The following is a 17,561-nucleotide window of genomic DNA, read 5'->3' on the forward strand; positions in this document are numbered from 1 at the left end:
CAAGAAGAAATTGAATAAAAAGAGATAAAAAAAATCATATGTACCCCAAAAGGGTATCAATAAAAACTACAAGCCCATGTGCAAAAAACAAGCCCACACACAACCCATCAATAAAAAGATAAAAGTTATGTAGGTCTAAGGATGGCAACTGAAAGCAATATCTTTAATCTCTCCCCGCCTCCAGGACATAAATGTATGTCCTCGCTGGCCAAGCAATTACCATGAATAGACGTGTACCTAGTGTGGCAATGGTCCTGCTGCAACAGCGGGGATGGGTGAGAACATCAGTTCCTGCTGGTAACCTTTTTCAAGCCATGATTGATACTGATCACAGCATGTAAAGGGTTTACAGAGGAAGGGCTTTCTGTCTGTGACATCATCATTCCTCAGCCATGTAATTGCAGAGGGCCATTGGGTTGCCAATAATTACTAAAAGTTATGAAATTCAATATATGTAGCAAAAAATTATACCAATAAACACTACAGCTCACCACACAAAAAGAACAATTGCTCATATGGCCATATAGACAGAAACATTTTAAAGTTATGGCTTCTAAAAAGTGGAGATGAAAATCCCCCATTTGTTGCATCCTTAGGTCCATGTCACATTAAAAAAACTATATACATTTGGTATAGCTGAAATCATGTTGAATAACAGAAGACAGAGAATTTCAATTTTACTGCACCATGAAAATTATAAAAGCAAACCCCCCAAAAATAATGTAACTGTGTTTTTTTTTCCATTTCTCCCCACTTTTTTTTTTTACTTTTCCAACACATTATATTGTACGTTAATTGGTAGCACTGAAAAATACCATTTGTTCTGCAAACAGCAAGTCCTCCTGTAGTTGTATCAATGGAAAAATAAAAAAGCTATCTTTCTGGAATGTTCAGGGGAAGAAAGAAATGGAGAAAAGTAAAAAGGGCTGCAGCAGGAAGGTCGTTGAACATTTTAAATTCATAGAAAAATACAGCAGGGAGAAAATGAATAAGAGCTGTAAGGGTGACTTCACACGAGCATGTTTTTGTGCGTACATAGGTGCATACATAGGTGCACACCAATGTACGTGCAAAAACACGTGTGTATGAAGGTCCATGTATTGCCCTCAATAGAGCCGCGGCTGCTGCCGGCAGCTCCATTGAAGGCAATGGTCTGCCGGAACCCCTGAATTGTTTTTCAAGAAAGGGCTTTACATATAAGCCCTTCCCTGAAAAACAAGAATTTTAGTGTAAAAAAAAACACATCTGCCGCATGTGGCAGATGTTTCCTTCATCCCCGCAAGGAAAAAAAATTCCCTGCTGCACCTGCCGCATCTGTGACAGATGCAGCAAAGGAATTCTTCATCCCTGTGGGAAATAAAGAATTCCCTACCACAGCTGTCACAATGGTGGGGGAGGAAAAAGAGGGGTGGAGCAAAACCCATACAGTTGTGTTTGTTGGGAAAAATGATACTGTAAAAGTGGTGAAGAGAGTGAAGTGGTAACTTCAATAGTGGAGGTGCTGCCTAACCAGAGGACGCACCACCTGGGTGGGCGTGATAGAGTAAGAGAATAGAACTAAAAAACGGGCAGTGAAGAAGGCACAACAATCCAGGTTAATGCAAATAGGAAGTGACCAAAGGCTTGGGAAACTTCTCCTTTTATTTTATAAAGTATGTGATCAGCTTATGAAAACGCGTATCGGGGATAACCCCTTCGTCAGTTCAGCTGGTGTTTAAAACATACAAGCAATTAGTGGGTCCCAAAAGGGTTAATGATTAGATTTGTTTGCCTGTGGAGTGTGGGTCAGCCAGGGCAGGAGGAGGAGGAAATTTAGCTGCATCCAACACTCAGTAAGGAAGATAGGTTCCTGTATTTTAGACATTAGAGTCATTAGGAGGATTTCTACCGACCAAGGGAATTTTGAACAGCAGCAAATTTTACAGCAACACGCTGTTCCAGATTGTGTGAAAGGGCGATTTGCCATGTGGGCCACATCCCAAGTCCACTACATGGTATTTCTAAAGCTTTGTTCACATCTGTGTTGTTGGCTTTATTTGCAGCCTCCTTTCCTAATCCTGCCAAGATCCCATGCTGTGCTATTTTGTTTGGGGAAATGCAAGCAGGGCAGAATCCTGCAGAATTCGCTGCTGCCAAACCGCGAGATTTCCACCGGGATAGTGCAGCTTTAAAACCCGCAGCACTTAGCTGCGGGTTTTTAAGCGGCTTAGCCACATACTTTTCCATTGCGGCCAACGCTCCTATAGAGGAGAGCGCGGCTGCAACGGAAAAGAAAATGGACATGCTGCGTCCCAGAAATCTCGTCCACGTGGCTGGCTAATTTCGGGATTAGCGGCTGCAGGTGGATTTGCCAGAGCAAAATTCCAACGCAATTTCCACCGCAAATCCACCCTGTGTGAACCAAGCCCAAGTCAAAAAATTAGATACGATGTGAAAAGCTTTACCTACAGCCTCCAAATGTTTGTGATACATATATTGTCATATTGTAGTAGCATCTCCTAATACTAAACAAAGAATGATAAATGAAATAACATGCTGAAATTGTTGAAGTTGATCTAAATTGTGAATATTTGATTTCTACAGTATATTAGAAGCATAAATTACTATTTCACATTTGTTCTATCTGCAATGACAACAATTCTATCATGTCTTGAACACGATCATCAGCAAAGGCATAGAGTTATTTTTCCCTTGGGGATTTGTGTCATACAAATTTGATCTTTTGACAAAGTTTTTCTTATTTTATTTTATTTTGTACTTTTGCATAGCACATAATATATAAATGTTATATATCAATAGAGAAATTAAAAACATAAAAATGTTAAAAAGCAACAGATGCTTTCCTCCAAAAAATAAAGCAAGCCCCAGGATATATTTGGTCTATGGTGGTGTCAAATTTCATGGATAATTTAATAACTAATAATTTTAATTCATGAAAACCAAGACATGATGCATAATAATAGCTTTCAAGCAGGAAAATTAACCCTGTAGGCTAATGACATTTTTCAAAACCCATTAAATGAATTTATTTGATTTAATGTATTTAGCTGTTATAATACAAGTGATATTTTTCACACTGACAGAAAAGTAGCAAATATTAATATACAAATACACAAAAGAAAATGTATACCACATTAGAATATGAACTTACTGTTTAATAATCATGACATAACTGTAGTTTTTTTTTCCGAAGAGAAAATAATAACATATTGTGTGATTATTTTGCTAATATTTCATCCATTAAACATTTCATAGTATTGCAAGCTAGGAAATGTTTTCTCATAAAGAAAAAAAATTGGCTAATTTTCTTCCATAATTCTTTGAATTATTTAAATAATTACACATAAAAATAAAAACACAAAAATAGTCTGATTTCTTTTGTTTTATGTCTGCATAAAAATGTCACCATTTATTTTGCTTTGCACACTTAAGATACTGTGAATAGAATTAAAAGGTTGAATACTGTAATGATAGAACAAACCTGTGAGTTAATTGTAATTAGAAAGAATTTTACTTAGCTTAAAATTAACAAAAATAACCTAAAGTGATGGATTCATTAATGTGTGTAAATTTTCAGAAAATTTCTTACTGTTTCATGGCTAGTTCTAGTAACTATTCTAAGCTGCATCTTGCATGAACCCATTGGAATATGGTGAAGAGTACTGCAAATATTGAGTGGCATTCATTTACTATTATAGAGTTGTGGTCAACATTATTGGCACCCTTAGGCCTTAGTCAGACGGGCGTTTTTTCGCGCGATTTGCGGATTGCATGACGGATGCGCATCCGCAAATCGCATGACCGGGGCCCGAAAATCTGCTCCTAGCCGCGTTTCATTAGAAACGGGCCGGAGCTGTCCAGCGCATTGCATTCAATGGAGCCGGCAATACAGCCGGCTCCATTGAAAGCAATGCGCTGCGGGCGAGTGTGGGATGAATTGTCGGGAAGGGCTTAAATATATAAGCCCCTCCCTGCAATTCATCCAGAAATGTGTTAAAATAAAAAATATATATATACTCACCTTGTCCCGGCAGACGGAGTTCAGAGCGGCCGGCCTGCAGTGGGTGTGAAGGGGGTGTGAGTCAGACTTGCCTCTGGCTCAGCGCTGAGCCAATCAGAGGCAAGTCTGACTCACACCCCCTTCACACCCACTGCAGGCCGGCCGCGCTGAGCTCCGGCTGCCGGGAAAAGGTGAGTATATATATTTTTTTTATTTTAACACATTTCTGGATGAATTGCAGGGAAGGGCTTATATATTTAAGCCCTTCCTGACAATTCATCCCGCGCACGCCGGCAGCCCATTGCTTTCAATGGACAAACATCGTTCTTCTCTGCCACAGCTGTTACAGCTGTGGCAGAGAAGAATAATTTGTCTTCTATATGTTCTCAATGGGGTCAGCGCTGCTGCCGCCGGCCCCATTGAGCGCATATAGAGAAGAGAACAGGAATCGCAGATCGCAGATAGGTGCGATCTGTGATTTCTGTTCTATAATTTATCGGACGAGCGCATAAAAAGCGCTCATGTGTCCGATACCATTGCAAAGCAATGGTTTTAAAAAATCGCTGGACGCATGCGCAAATTGCGCGAAAAAACGCCCGTCTGACTAAGGCCTTAAATTGTATAGTATTAAAAAGCCAATATGTTCAGAAATAAATTAATATTTACTAACTTTGTATCATTACAATATTGCAATAGTATGTGCAAATGCATTCAGCAAACCTGTCACCGTACATGCAGTAATTTCTTTAAAAAAAAACAAAAAACATTATATGGCATTCATGATTAGGGATGAGCGAGTATACTCGCTAAGGCACTACTTGCTCGAGTAATGTGCCTTAGCCGAGTATCTCCATGCTTGTCCCTAAAGATTCAGGGGCCGCCGCAGCTGACAGGTGAGTTGCGGCGGGGAGCAGGGGAGAGCGGGCGGGAGAGAGGGAGAGAGAGATCTCCCCTCCGTTCCTCCCCGCTCTCCCCCGCAGCTGCCCGCCCCACGCCGGCCCCCGAATCTTTCGGGTCGAGCGGGGAGATACTCGGCTAAGGCACATTACTCGAGCGAGTAGTGCCTTAGCGAGTATACTCGCTCATCCCTATTTATGATGCAAAAATGATTACAGTCACCATTCGCTAATACTTGATTGCAAAACTTTTGGCTACAATTACAGCATAAAAAACATTTTTGTAAACATCTGTGATCTACTTGCATCTGTCTGCTGGTAGTTTCTTCATGTCTTCTACTGAAATTCTTTTCAGCTCTTGAATGTTTGCAGAGTTTCTTTTCCCAATTGGAGATTTCATCTCTCTAAAAGGGTGCCTTCACACTGGCAATGGAAGAGCTGCGAGAGCAGTGCCAGCCCCAGTCAAATCAATGGGAGATAATTGCAATCCTATGCCACTGCTGTGACAACAGTGGCAGGTGACTCCCTGCGATGAGGATTTTCAGGAGGGGCTTGGAATATAAACCCTACCTATCAAGGTTACCTTATGTGCATTCACTTAACCCTTTCCAATCCACTGTCTGATGTCTGAAGACATTCTGATTGAAGACTGTACAGCTCCGATATCGGAAGACGTCTGGCAGGGTATTCTTACTGTATATTACTGGCTGCTCTGTTGTCGGGGGGGGCCTCTCCAGCATGTCCCATACTGCAGTACTAGCTCTAACCAACAGATGGCACCATTGTATAATGGCAGAAAGAGAAACCCCCCAAGAAAACCCTGAATCCAAAATTGGATTGCAAAGGGTTAATGCATTTTTAAAATTATATTTTGGATTTCATGCGCTTGGATAGGGAGCCTGTGGTGCGGACCATCCACTACATCCTGGATTTGAAAGTCTAGCAGTGAACTTTATTATTGCATAATATAGTATATTTGGATGTGTTTGATATATGTTATCTACATTCTGGAGTAAATAATAAATATTGAATGTGTTACAGCATACATCTAGTGTTGGTCGATAGTGACATATGATCTTCTCCACATATTTATTGTTTGATGGCCACAGATGAGACTTTTATAGTTTCTGCATTGGATGAGTAGAGATGTGAGAGGACGTGGATGACTTTGGATTCATGTGCTCTCGTATGACTAGTTATTCTTCCCCCTCTGAATATACTTATATATTAATGGGCACAATAATGATGCTATGTGATGATGTAATTTCCTCTCTCATGTTACACGGGATTGATGGTCGCCCGTTGTTAATTATCCATATATGATCTAGATTATTAGTCTATTATGCTACTATATCCTCCTGCACGCTGTGCTAGTAGTGGGAAGAATGCATTTAATAATATCTGAGGTAAGACACTTATTTGAGAGATGTGATGGGACATTAAGTGGCTGAGCAAGCACAGTGTGTTCTTTGATGAGTTATAGGCACTGGCACCGCTATGATTGGCTGTGGCCCATGCATGCGCTTTCTATGTCTTTGGGATCAGACGGGTCTGCATGAACTCTCGCAAGACTTTGAAATCCCACGCATGCGCATTGTCTTTTGTGTTGCTAGTACTGTTACTGGCGTCACCTTGGATGGCCCGGATTGACGCATGCGCGTGAGAAGGATTGAAATGCTGAATTATGGCGCTGCATTATGTGGATGGTTCTATTGCACACCTGAAAATTATTATATCCGGATGGTGGGGGCCCGGTCTTCAGGCTCCGTGTCCAATGGCATGTTTGGTAGGTGGAGGTGTGTCTTTGTATGTATCTTCTATTGGTGTATGTTTTTTATATATATATACAAGATATGTTAACTTGTGCTGCATGCTTGAAAAAGACCCAATGAGAAGGGTCGAAACGTCACAGCTTTTCATGTGCTGAGGAATAAAGGATTTATTGCACTTTAAAGTAACCTCTGAGTGCTGGTCTATCTACTGGATTACTTCAAGTCACGTTTAGGAGGTCTTCAATCCGGACACACTTGGAACCATGCACCCACTCCTGTTTTTTGCTCCCACTTCTGTGGAAAAACTGGTTGTGCTGCTATCCTTACATTTACTATGAAAAATACAACTTGTCTCGCAAAAAACAGGCCCTCATACAGTTAGATTAATGGATAACTAAAGGAATTATGATTTTTGAAAAGGGGGAGGAAAAGTGAAAATAGAAAGAAAACAAAAGAGCTTGGTCACTAAGGGGTAAAAGGGTTTTCCAGGCACATATACTATTGATGACCTATCCTCAGAATAGGTTATCAATAGTTGATCGTCTGGCGCCCGACGCTCAGCAGCCTAGCTGATGAGCTAAGCAGGCTCATGCTGATTTCAATGACAGCTGTGCCACTACACTTGGGTTTGGAGCAGCTGCTTCCACTACGACCCCTGAGTAGTGGCACTGATAGCTGATTGGCCAGATTCCTAAGAAGCAGACACGGCCAATCAACTTTTGATGACCTATGTGGTACTGATTCTAATTTTGTGGGAGGCCCACAAAGCTTTTATCAGAGGAGAACTAATATCTTTGGGTACTAGGTCTAAATGACAAAAAGATGAAGAAATTAACTCCCTCCTCACCCAAATTTCCAGCACAGAAGCGTTGCATAAAAATAACCTTAGCATTGACACACACACAAGGAATTAAAGCGTCTGAGAGATAAACTTAAAAAAGTCCTAAATATACAATCTTTGAAGACCCTGTTTACATCCAAATGCAAAATTTATATACACGGGGATAGGGCTCAAAAACAATGTACAGGCATATTAAGAAACAAAAAGAAAAAACTTTCATTTCACAGATCAAGGCCCCCACAGGTACAATAGTGACATCCACCAAGAACATGGCTGAGGAGTTTGAGAAGTACCACAATGCATTATATAACCTACAGGGGGATACGGCAGGTAGCCCCTGTGCCTACACGTTTCCTGCTTTACTGGATACTCTCAGACTCCTAGGCTTGTCTGAAGAGGACACCTCTTTAATTTTAAAGACAGTTACTGCAGACGAGGTGGCTGAGGTTCTTGCCTTTATTCCCAATGGGAAAAGCCCAGGCCCAGACGGACTTCTGATCCTCTATTATAAAAAAATTCTCTGAAATCCTCATCCTGTATCTTACTAAACTTTGCAACTCTCTTCTCTCCAGTTGGGTTTTGTCCAAACAGTCCCTAGAAGATTGTATTACACTCATTCCCAAAGAGGGAAAAGACCCTGATTTATGTAGTAATTATCACCCTATCTCATTACTAAACACAGACAATAAACTCTGGCCAAATTGCTTACCCAACGGATAGCTCCTTTACTCCCCAAACTAGTAAACCCAGACCAAGCAGGTTTTGTGCCAGGTAGGGAAGGGAAATTCAATACAACATGCGTAATCCATGCTGTGCACTTTGCCAAAGCAAACAAACTGCAATTGATGCAGAGAAATCCTTCGACAGGATTAGTTGGGAATTTAAGGAACACACCTTGGTGAAATTTGGCTTCCCGACCCATTTTATCAGAGCCATTCTCTCACTATATTCAGATACCTCAGCTAAAATACAGGTCAATGGCACATTGTTAAAATCCTTCGGCATAAGGAATGGCACTAGACAAGGGTGTCCACTCTCCCCCACACTTTTCATCTTAGTAATGGAGACACTGCTCCAGGGGATTGGACAGAGCCCAGATATAGAGGGTTTAAGTATAGGTAATACTATGCATACTACATCAGCTTTTGCTGGTGACCTTCTCATTCTTACACCCAAAAAGGACGTTCCTAGTGCTCATGGGGTTCTTAATCCTCTTTGGCAGGCTATACAACTTCAAAATCAATTTTGACAAATCTGAAGTACTCAATATCTCTGCTCCAGTTCACATCACCTCCAGCCCAAAAAAATAAAAATACGTCTTCAGATGGCCCCCCTCAGCCATCAAATATTTAGGAATATCCCTGATTTCCAACCCTACCCACTTGTATGATGCTAATTATGTTCTGCTCATTAAAAAATTAAAGAACCAGCTCATGCAACTTAACATTCGACTTATCTCATGGTTTGTTAGGAAGAATCTAATTTCCACCTATATCCTGTCATTTATTATTTACACCCTTCACACGGTTCCAATAGAAGTGCCTGGCTCCTTTTTCTCCCAGATACATAGACTGTTTAGAGGATTTGTCTGCTGGAACAGACAGAAGCCACTCCTAGCATTTTCTGACTTAATCCAGAAATGACCCCAAGGAGGAACTAGCTTACCAAAACTTCATTTATTCTACAAAGCGATCCACATTGGCAGGTGGATTTCTCTGGTAGATACTGACTCGGCCTCTCCCACTCTTAATATGGAGATGGTTATGTTGAAAAAAGATAACAAAATTTACCTTAAGCGGACAGACCTCCTTTGGGCAAGTCCACGTCACTTAGCTCCATCACAAAAGGCACAATTAAGGTGCTCAGGTCACTAAGATTGGGGACAGCAGACAAAGAGTCACTCTTCCCAATGACCCCCGCCTCTCCGATTCTAGCTATCCTAGCCAATAGACCCTTTGGCATAGAATTAATATGGGACAAACCTAAAGACTTTACTATATATGATATCATTAAATGCCCTATGTTAGTAAATAAGGCCCAGATAGACAGCCTGTTCACCCATCTCTCGCTAGATTTCCTGAACAGGGCAGGCCTCTATAACTCCTTGAAGAGGTTCCAGAGCTCTAGTTTCAGCAAACTTAGGGACCCCCTCTGGTTTGAGACTTACCTCTCCCTCCCCTCACGTCCTAAGAAAATGGTAAAACATCTATATAAAGGTCTTCTCTTGCAGTCCTCACCTGACAAGCCCTGGTTTATCAGGGAGTCGGAAAGAGGCTTAAGAGTTAACCTCAATAGAGATGAAACTCTTGAGATCCCTCACAGATGTTGGAGATGTGAGACAGAGAAAGGAACCTTTCTACACATCTGGTGGCATTGCCCCAGAATCAAACCCTATTGGAAATCTATCACTAATCTCATCAACACAATCCGTGGTACTTCCTTTTCCTTCACACCGGAGGAGATTCTGATCTGGAAGCCTAAAAATCAATTTAAACGTTCAAAAAAAAAAAATTACCGACAATGCTAATCTCAGCAGCTAAACTTCTTATTCCTTTCTGCTGGAGGGAAAGGGAGCCTCTGCAAATATCCCAATGGAAGGAAAGGGTGACACAAATCTTCCGTTTCTAAAAAGTATTAGCCTGTGAAACGGATACGAGAGACAAATTTACATCTCTATGGTGGCCTTGGATTCAGTTTCAGGAAAACAGGGATAACCTTGCTCACTAATATATCAGGTTACTAATCATAACCTAAGTAACATCCACCTAACTCTTCTCTTTCTACCTAGATAATAAGCAAATATACTTGCTGTTTGTTACTTCCCCATATCCTCCCCTGCCCTTCCCTTCCTAATGTTTTCCCCGGTCTTATCCCCACTTCTCCTTTCCATTACTACTACATTCATTGTTGCTACCAGTGGTACTCTCATGTTGCTGTAATGAAACTATTGTTTCTTGACCTCACTGGCTGCATGTTTAACGCTATTACCCTGTTATATCTTGGTCCTGCGTGACCTGAATGTTTTATAATTTTTGGGCTATTACATTCAATAAAAAGAAAATGTTTAACAAATTATTATCCTGAAGCATCTCGTTCAATGTATACAGTACTTGAACAGCCGGTTGAGGGTGGGTACTGTTGTATGAGATGCAAGTACATTACGTGTTTTGAAGCCCAGATCCTGGATCTAAATGAGCAGCTTGCAACACTAAGATCCATTGACAACCTGGAAAGGAGTTTGCTGCTCACTGAGGGGATGCTCGCTGGGGAAGATTTGGGGATGGATGGTAGTTCGGGAGAGCAAGGGGAGCAAGCAGCTAGCTGGATGATAGTTAAAAGGGGTAGAGGGAAGAAAACCAGGGAGGCTAGTCCTGAACTGGCACACCCCAACAAGTTTGCAAAGTTGGCAGATGAGGGGGGATGCTATTACAAGGTTAGCACTGCTGCAGCACGACATGCCCTCTGGCCACCAGGGTTATGACTGCTCCAGTAAGAAGGGGAAGGGGAGTGCAGGGCAGGCTAGATAGGTCCTAGTGGTGGGGTACTCAATTATTACGGGAACAGTCAGAGCAATCTGTCACAAAGACTGGTATTGTTGAACGGCGTGTTGCCTTCATGGCGCTTGAGTTCGACAAATCGCAGAGTGGGTTGACAGATTACTGAGAGGGGCTGGTGAGAATCCAGTAGTCATGGTACACATTGGCACCAATGACAAAGTAAGAGGTTAATGGAGAACCTTTAAAATCAATTACAGGGATCTATGATCTAAGCTCAGGGCAAGGACCTCCAAGATAGTTTTCTCAGAAATACTACATGTACCATGAGTCACACCAAAATGGCAGTAGGAGATTATGGAGATAAACAAGTGGCTCCATAAGCAGCATAATGAATACAAATAAATACAAATAACCACAACATATAAACTGTAGGGCAACAAATGCAAGTAGTCTGATCAGCAAAGTGGGTGAGCTTAAAGCGAGACTGTCTGAAGAAAACTACAATATAGTAGGCATAACAGAAACATGGCTAGATGAAGAATGTGACTGGGCAGTGAATTAAGGGGGTTACAACCACAGTGGAAACCGGAAAGGTGGAAGGTATGCCTTTAGGGGTATGTCTTTATGTTAAATGCTACTTAATGCCGAGGCTACGAGAAGATATAGGTATAGGAGATGAACATGTGGAATCTCTATGAGGAGAAATACAGGGAGGGAAAATTATTAAAATCCTGATAGGAGTAATAGTAATAACAGAAGAAACTGAAAACGTATTAATAAGACAAATAGAAAAGTTGTCAAACCAAAGTTAAGTAATAGAGATGAGCGAACGTACTCGGTAAGGCCGATTTCGCAATCGAGCACCGCGATTTCCGAGTACTTCACTACTCGGGTGAAAAGATTCGGGGGCGCTGTGGGTGAGCGGGGGCTTGCAGAGGGGAGTGGGGGGAGAGGGAGAGAGAGAGAGCTCCCCCCTGTTCCGCGCTGCTACCCCCCACTCCACCACGCTCCGCCCCACCCCCCAGCAACCCCCGAATCTTTTTACCCGAGTAGTGAAGTACTCAAAAATCGCGGTGCTCGATTGCGAAATCGGCCTTACCGAGTACGTTCGCTCATCTCTATTAAGTAATTATTATGGGGGACTTTAATCATGCAGATATAATATGGGAAGATGGAACTTGTAAATCTCACAAGAGCAATAAGTTCTTGAGAACAGCTAACTACCTTACTCAACTTATACGGGAGCCAACTAGAGGGAGGGCCATTCTGGACTTATTATTAACCAACAGACCCGACAGAATCATGAGGGTGCACGTTGAAGGACACTTGGGAAATAGTGATCATAATATAATTCATTTCCAGTTGTCATTCAATAAGAAGCCCTATCAGGGAATGACAAAAAACCTAAACTTTAGTAAAACAAAATTTGATCAGCTCAGAATTACTCTTGGCAAAATTAAATGGGACAATGTCCTCAAAAATAACAGTACAGGCGACAAATGGGAAAAGTTCAAAAACATCTCAAATACCTCATATGAACAGTTCATACCCTTCAAAAATAAAAGAACTACGAATAAAAGGAAACTAATGTTGCTCAACACGACTGTGAGGGGGAAAATAAGTGGAAAAAATAAAGCGATTAAATTACTAAAACAAGAAGGTTGTGAAGAAGCGCTGAAAACATACAGGGAAAAAACAACATACATTAGGAAAAGATAAAAACTGCCAAGGAGGAAGCAGAAAGACTGATTGCCAAAGAGAGCAAAAATAAAACTATTTTTCAATTATATAAACAGTAAAAAGATTGCCCTTTAACAAATAATGCAGGAGAAACCATAGATGAGGATGAGGGGAAGGCAAATCTATTAAATAGTTTTTTCTCAAGTACATTTACAAGGGCATTCACAACTGTATGAACTAGGTTTTCATTGCAGAATTTGAAGGCACTGAGCATGCCTGACTAATAAAATCTCAGGGCATACAGGTCATACCCATTGGATACCATGAGAGCTAAGCAGGCATGGGAGACAGCAGGTAAAGCAATATCTCTGCAGCTTTGTACAACTAGTTATAAGGCTATACTTCAAAATTACATGTTATCGCCTTGTGTGACACATAACTGTCACATATAACTTTTCATTTGAATCGCCGGAATACTTTTTATTTAGGGACCATGGATACTATGTGGGGGACAGTGTCACTGTAATGGGTCTTCTTTAGGGGGCACTGTAGGTGCATTAGTAATGTGCCATTTTTCTATTTTAGTTTCTCAGTACATTATATAATACACTAGCGTACCCGTCGCGTGTTGCTACGAAGACAGACATACATACATACATTCGTTTTTATATATCTAGATAACAACCAATCACAGCGCAGCTTTCAAGTTACCTCAGCGGTATAATATATAACAATCAATCACAGCACAGCAGCTTTCATGTTACCTCAGCAGTATAATATATAGCAACCAATCACAGCATAGCTTTCATGTTACCTCAGCGGTATAATATATAGCAACCAATCACAGCACAGCTTTCATGTTACCTCAGTAGTATAAGAAATAGCAACCAATCACAGCACAGCTTTCATTTTACCTCAGCAGTATAAGAAATTGCAACCAATCACAGCACAGCTTTCATTTTACCTCAGCATTCTCAATATCCAGCAATTGTCTTGCGAAACATTCGGCGGATGCATCATTTTGTAGTTGAACATGCTTGCTCGTTATGCCTTTTGCTTTTGTGCTTGAGATGGAAATCAAACGATCTTTGTCTGGGTGGCATAACTGTCGACGATGCTCGCACGCACGCCATTTATCATAGGATAGTTGTACTATGCCAGTAATCTTCCCAGGAGTGTACTCAACAACTTCCCAAAGTTTCATGGTGATTAGATGAATGGTGTAGTAGCACCAAAAGGACAGACAGACAGACATACATTCCTTTTTTTATATATAGATGACATCAGGAAGTGAGAGAATTAGATTCCGTACGTAAAATTTGGACGCTAATTATTTTGCGCTTAGAATTGAATAATTGAGTTGGGACCTGTTAACTTTTCCTATTTATGACATAATCAATGCTTGTGCCAAATTTCAAGTTTCTATGACATTGGGAAGCGAGAAAATTAGATTCCGTACGTAAAATTTGGACGCTAATTATTTTGCGCTTAGAATTGAATAATCGAGTTGGGACCCATTACCTTTTCCTATTTATGACATAATCAATGCTCGTGCCAAATTTCATGTTTCTACAACATCGGGAAGTGTGAGAATTAGTGGCAATGATGGAAATCGAACGATCTATGTGGGGGGGGGGGTCGTAACTGTCGACGACGCACGCACGCGCGCCATTTATCATTGCATAAATGTACTATGCCTATAATCTTCCCAGGCGTGTACTCAACAACTTCCCAAAGTTTCATGGCGATCGGATGAATGGTGTAGTAGCGCATAAAGGACAAACAGACAGACACGCATGCAGACAGACACACACGCATACATTCAATTTTATATATATAGATTAAATGGTGTAATTAAAAAATATAACTAATCCTACATAAAACAAGCCCTCATAAATATATATATTGAGAAAAACCAAAAGTTATGGCTCGTGGAAGGTCAAAATAAAAGCTGAAAAAAAACCTCTGGTCTTGAGGGGGTTTGGTTATTGACTTAAAATTTGCTTAAGTTTAAAGTGCATATTTTCTCTTATACTGTCACTGTCTCAAAGGGATCCAAAGTCTTCATTACCTAAAACACAGCCATGCTGCTATTACTCCCTTTCAAGAGTTCCCAACTTTCCCATCAAATATTTTGATAAATATATGTTATTTTTCCCATGCTACTTGCAAACCTAAAGGGATATTTATTGCTATTAGCAAACTCATCCAATTTATTTACACATTGAACTTGGAGGGAAAGGAAGGCGATTCTAAATTTGTTAAAGAGTAATTGGCTAACACTATACAAATATCCATAAGGAACATCTCTGCATTCTCCTCCAGCCAGATATGTAGATGTTAAGGGTTTTGAAAACCCTTAACACTCTTAACACTGTTAAAGATTTCATTTCCGAGCTTTAATGTTTCTATTGAACCACAATTAGACCCCTCGACTAAGTCATCAGTTGTCCCAGGGTTCATCTTTCACACCTGCTACATTTTGTATATATATATATAGTTTTTTTTTTTTTTTTAAATTTATATAACATTAAGAAAATAAGTCACAGGTCACAAGATGTATTAGTCATTACTATAAGGTCGGGCTCACACAGTCATTAGCATAAAATGATACTGTTTTACAGCTGTGGAGCTGGCAGGGACCAAGCGTACTACCGCATATAGCAGTGAAATTGTTATGGTTTTTTTTGTTTATATGTTCCGCACCATTGCAAAGCGACGGCACTTATATACATGTCAATATGCAATGTATTTCCATATGGGTACGTTTATATATGCGCCCATAGAGAACAATGGACTGTAACACACGAGTATATATGCGGCAAAATAGAACATGCTGTGTTCTTTTTTGCACTCACATATTATGCAATTTCGACACGCTAATGTAAGCGTAACTGCATAAGGCAATGTAATTGATTGCCTGCAAACTGCGGTGAATCACATGAGTGTACAGCACCCATATAATATATGGTAATCATACACCCGTGTCAGCTCGTCCTAGGAGGCAGAATGTGTATATGGAAGAATGCATACACTGTTTTCAAAATCTTGAGTCTGCTAAGGTTTTCTGCGTTCAATGGTTATAAAAGTTTAAGATCTCCTAGGAAGGGGCATAAGAACTTCAACATGTTGTTGAAAGCTGTAGTCACTGCATTTTCTCTATGTTAAAAAAACCCATGTGTCTCCACTGAGAAGTCCCACCCTCTAGGGAAATTACTGGCTTTCATATCAAAGATAAATATACCCTCTTAATATCTTGCTTAACTTTAAATGGTTAACTTTTGCTTTTTTTTTACTCTGTCTTCTGGGAAGTTTATATATCGGGAAGTTTAATCATTGTTATTATTCTCCTTAAATTTTCCTTATAATTCCAATATACTAGAGTGTATGCCATATTTTAGGGACTATAACACTCCTAGAGATCAAGTAGTAAGCCTCAACAGTTACAACCAGTAATTTCCCAAAGGGCCATATGACACCTCATTAAATCTTTGCAGCAATATGTTTTGCTTGACAACTGGCATGTTTTTAAATCCATCTACTAAAGGCTTCACTTACTATTCCAAAGCACATAGATCTTACCAGAGGTTGGATTACATGTTTCTAAGCAAACCCTATTTAAATCTGGTCCATGCCCCAAAAGTCATTCACATCTCCATATTTGATCATAAACCCATTCCTCTGTTTTTAAATACTCCACCACTGCCACTCAAAGATTGTAACTGGCGTTTAAATGAGACTCTATTGTGGTCTAGGGTTAACAGGAAAATACATAAAGCCTTGTTGATAAGCAAATGCAGATGGAGATACGTAACCTCTGATAACATGGGAGGCCTACAAAGCCTTTGCCTAAAGCAGGATTATTTCCTTAGGAGCTAATGCAAAACACAAATGAAATTAAGAGATTTATGACCTTCAGTTAGATGTATATAGATATATTGAAAATTCAGCACCAACATTCCTTGTCTGCTTCCACTTTAACAGAGCTCAAACCACACAGGAAGGAATTAAATGACCCACTCATAAGCTATATGTTCCTGTTAAGAAGTCCTGAGCTCGAGTCCCTTTGGGAAATGTAACATGTTCCTTGATATTCTAAATAATCTCCCCTGACAACACAACACCTCAGCATCTTAGCCACTTTTCTCTCAGTTTGGGACAGTGTTAGCAAAGCTTTACACAGTTTGCCTCCCATTAATGAGAGATCTTGATTTTCCTGGTCGATTTATAGGTTCTCACTATTCCCTCTCCCAGATGTGTGCTGACTTACATAATGTTTGCATTTCCCAGGTCCATCCAGAATGTGTCTTCTTGCAACTCTGGACTATATGCACAATTTATTTCTAACCTCAGCTAGGAACTTTTTGCAAATCTCAAAGCTGAAATGTTATTTATCTGCAATAATTAAAGAAGGCAAGCCACTAAGAATGTGTTACATCTGATCAGGCCTGTCAGCACAATGTAACAATTGAATTTCTCTTATTTGGACAAAAAGCATTAAGCATAACTCAAGAAAAGAATCCATGGCAGGATACATGTTGGAAGATTTCACTCTAAAATAACCCATTTATTGCAACAGGAATGTAAGTAAAAGAGATAAAAGAATAGTACATCACCTGAACAGCTTGTGAAGGAATTCATAGATAAGGAACACAAGTGTACTTATTCTTATTTACACCATTGTCTTGCTAGGTTCCAAAAGTTAAAATAACAAAAGGCACAATAGTGGGTGTCATAATCTAGTGCAGAAATGTTCATTTTCAATTCCAATTGTTTATCTAGCTATCACATTTCTCTTCGCTTTTTAAAGATTGTAATTAATCCTATCAGTCACCATTAAATGTAACAATTTAGGTAATATAAACTCACAAACAG

Source organism: Eleutherodactylus coqui, chromosome 7 (genome assembly GCF_035609145.1).
Source record: "Eleutherodactylus coqui strain aEleCoq1 chromosome 7, aEleCoq1.hap1, whole genome shotgun sequence".
NCBI lineage: Eukaryota > Metazoa > Chordata > Amphibia > Anura > Eleutherodactylidae > Eleutherodactylus > Eleutherodactylus coqui.